We start from the raw sequence: 4,211 nt of genomic DNA, 5'->3' as shown, positions 1-4,211 counted from the left end.
ATCCATCCCCTCGCTCTCGTTGTGGGCCGCTGGACCCACTTTGGGTTAGATCGCTGAAGTCTGGGGAGGCCATTCTGAGGCTTCGTTGGGCCTCGACACAGGACGTTAGCTCTCCCTTATTCCCCTCCGGGAAGGGAACGTAGGGGTTGGGAGTAGGCTAGGTGACAGGATAGGTTAGCCGAACAAGGACGATAAAGGGGGTTAGGGGACGATTTATAGTGGGGAAGTAAAAATAAAAAATAAAAATAAAAAAATAAGTTGGGGCTAAATTGGGGTTTGACAAATTAAGGGAGTGGGTATGTACAGTGACAGGCAAAGGCGATAGGTTGGGAGGGAGACAGGTAGGTAGGTCCGAGCCCGCCTTCCAAGTGGCCAGCACAACCGCCCTCCCTCCACCAACCTCCACGGAACGGCAAAGGCTGGCCACTTCATCGGCTGGCCGTGTTTTGCTTCAAGGCCTGTGCCGGCCACTTCAGCCGGCTGGCTGTTTTTCTTCAAGGCCTGTGCCAGCCCACTTCATCGGCAGCTGTTGTGTTGCTGCAAGGCCTGTGCCGGCCAGTTCATCTGCCGGCTGTGTTTGCCTGCAGCGGCCTTCTTCTGCGGGCTGTGTTTGCCTGCTGCCTTTGCCATGCCATGCCCACTGCCCATGTTCACCAGCCCCGTTCAATTTTTGCTTTGCCCCCCCCTGTTCATTTCCATGTGCGCCAGGATCCGCAAGGCAACAGTTTGCAAGCTGCGAGAACTGCCCTGTTGGCAGCTACAACACGGGCCTGCAGTGGCGGCCCGTGCACCGTGTTTGTGTTCATCCATCCATTCGTTGTGCTCATTGTGTGTGCCACTTGAGCTGGCACGGAGACTGCGTTTGTGCAGCCCATGCACCGTTGTGGTTCACTGCGTTCAGTTCAAAAGGGAAGGCCTTGGACTGCGTGTGAGCAGCCAGCCACGTTCCCTGTCACCTGCATTGTTTTGAGCCAGAGACTGCATGCGAGCAGCCTGGCTCCCTGCGAACTGCTTTCTTTTTGCAGAGTTCATTGATCCTGGGCCATGGTTTAGTGTAAAATTTGTAAGTTAAGGTTAAGATGTACTGTAAATATGAGTGCGCCCCCGGCATGTCTGTCCTAGCGCCGGCAATTTTATTTAAGTCGTCCGTGTGAGTGAGTTTGTTTAGGTAGTTACGCAGCCCTCAGGTTATTTATTTTGGGGACACGAATACCATGAATGTCGCACTCAGGGATCCGTAGGTAAAATGTACTAGGGGAAAACTACACATGATGGCACACGAAAATTTGACGACTCGGGACGAGTTTGTAAAAAGGGGAGGGGGTAGTGTTGTGGTTACCAAATTCGCAAACCACCATTCAGGTCCCTTAGGTGAGATATCTCGGTAAGTATATGTGTAGTTAGGCCCAAACCCGTTGTCTAGTGGGAATACATGTCATTTATGCGTGCTGCGACTCTTCAGGATAGCCGTTTTTCTTTTACTATCTTTATTTTGGACCAACCGCCATTGTTACCACCGCCAACCGCGTCTCAACAGTCGTCACAACATCAACCACCCACCACAACTCCGCTTCACCACAACAGCCACGACCTTTCCCGTCACACCTCGCAACCGTCGCATCGCCACCGTTCTTGCGCCGCTTGTGGGTACCGGTATTGGACTCGTGCAGGGCGCGCGCCGAACAGCGTGTACAAAACCACGGATTTTCCGCTCCAAAAACGGATCAAAAACAACACACGCCCACTTTTGTGCCGTCCAATCGGTGAGCGAGGGGCGATTTGGCCCCGCCTCCAGGACGTTGGAGGGCGGTCGCTATATGCAAATTCATGGATCAAAATGCATTCACGCCCACTTTTTCTCGGGCCAATGGGGAGCGAGGTGAAAGGTCGAAGGCAGGGGGTCAAAGGCGAAGCCACGGGGCTTATATAAGCGGCTGCTTTCGTCAGAAAAGAGTTGGTTGTTCGTTATTGGTCGTCGTCGTCGTCGTGTGCGTTGGAGTCGGAGCGAAGAGGACGGAGCTGTGGAGAGGCGGCGAAGGCAGACGAGGGGGTGCTCGTGTCGTGCCGGGAGCTGCACACCAGGGAGGCCGACGGCGCGACCTGGTCGAGGTGGAGACGCTCGTCGCGGGACTCGAGACAGAGTAAAAATCCTCCTTTCCCCGAGCATCAGCAACCCCCTCCTGTTTCCCCCCCCACGCTGAGATAGTGCGACCAAGGGGGCCCCTTTTCCCACCCCCTACCAGACACTGTCCGTGAGGCCCGCGGAGTTGAGGCACCATCGCCGCTCCGCGTCTCATCACCAGACGGGTAGGCCCGACCCGGTCTCGGCCTCAGGTCCGCCTCATCCTTGAGGGTGTTCTTTTTCTTGGTTTTGGGTATGTGTTGTCGGCGCCGTCTGTGAAGTAGAATTGTATAAGTGTTGCCGTGTGCTCGGTAGTCAGTATTAGCTCTGCATTGTGTCTTCGCTTTTACATTTGCTTTTTGTGTAAAATTGCATTGTGTTTCTCTTCTTTTCTATGTGCTTTTGGTGGAATTGTATATGTGTGCTTTCCGTTCATCGCGAATAAATGTGCTTTATGTTGAACTGCTTTCCCGCTTCGCTTCGTCATTTCTCTCATTGAATCCTCATCTTGCTTCACGTAAAGGGTTGGTAGTGGGCTGAATACGCCCGATAACACTGAACAACAAAAATTTTTTACTGGAGATGTGTAAAGTGATTTAGACTAATTTGGGTACGCTGATTTCAAAAATCATAACCGTTTTGCTGTATCACGTCAGGATTTTCAGTAACAGAAATATTCCCATTGCCTAGAAGTCAGGATTTCAATGAAATTTACAAAAATTCATTTATTCATTTATTTCATCATGAATGTTTAAAAATTATAGAAATTACAGAAAAACTCCACTAGAATGTAATTAAAAATGCTTTAGGCATTTGGCTTTGCGTTTGTGCTGCTCTGTGTCAGTTTCACGATGCAGGAACCAGCAGAAATCGCCCATCATGTTCGGGTTGTGCCGCCCTTGGTAACGCGTCTCCATGAGTGAAATCTCTTGGTGGAATCGCTCGCCGTGCTCGTCCGAGACTGCTCCCAAGTTGTCAGGGAAGAAGTTCAGGTGCTGGTGTAGGAAATGGATTTTCAGGGACATCCTGGAGCCAAGTTTCCTGAAGGACTCCAGCAGCTGCTGCACTATTTCTTCATAGTTGTCCGCGTGCTCGTTCCCCAAGAAGTTGTCCGTCACAGCTTTGAAGCTCCTCCACGCTGCCAGCTCTTTGGGGTTTAGAGTTGTCGGAAAAGTTTCGTCCTTCATAATCTGTCGGATTTGTGGTCCAACAAAGACACCAGCCTTGATCTTGGCCTCCGACAAGGTGTTGCCAAACTTTTCCTTGAGGTATAAAAACCCACGCCCATTCAGATCCATTGCCCGTACAAAACTTTTCATCAAGCCGAGCTTTATGTGGAGTGGTGGAAGGAAAACCTTGGCTGGGTCGACAAGGGCGACATGCTTCACGTTGTGTCGACCAGGTACATGCTCTTTTCGCTCTTCCCAATCTTTCTTCGTCCAGTGATTCTTGTCGTCTCTGCTATCCCAGAGACAAAGGAAGCACATGTATTTCGTGTAGCCTGACTGCAGCCCTAACAACAGCGCCACCACTTTCAAGTCTCCGCAGATGTGCCAGTTGAAGTCATTGTACTTGATGGAATCAAGCAGCTGCCGCATAGTCTCATAGGTCTCTGTCATGCCGAACGCGTGAGCCAGTGGGACTGATGGTTTCTCGTTGCCATTGTGGAGCAAAACAGCCTTCAAGCTGTTCTTCCCCGAGTCGATGAAGAGGCGCCAGTCTGCAGGATCGTGATCACACCCAAGTTCTTTCAACAGACCGTTGATGTCACTGCAGAATGTCATCGTGTCTTCCATCTCAAAGAACTCAGCCATGTCTCTGTGACGTGCTCTGAACAAGGATATCTTGGTGTTAGGTTCAAGTAGATTCCACTGCTGCAGCCTTGATCCAAGCAGCTCTGCCTTCGCCTTTGACAGCGAGAGATCTCTTACAAGATCATTTAAGTCTCCCTGGTTCAGAAGGTGTGATTCTTGAGTGTCGGGTTCAAAAGGTTCATCATCACCATCCTCTTCACCACTGCTTACAGCTATGTTCTGATCAGCTGGAGGTGTTGGAACGGGGTTCTCGTCATCCTGAGGCACAGGTTTAC

The sequence above is a fragment of the Eptatretus burgeri genome, chromosome 13 (genome assembly GCF_056783735.1).
Source record: "Eptatretus burgeri isolate ZD-2024b chromosome 13, Ebu_testis_v1, whole genome shotgun sequence".
NCBI lineage: Eukaryota > Metazoa > Chordata > Myxini > Myxiniformes > Myxinidae > Eptatretus > Eptatretus burgeri.
The sequence above is the reverse complement of the archived record's forward strand: the minus strand, read 5'-3'. Positions refer to the sequence as shown.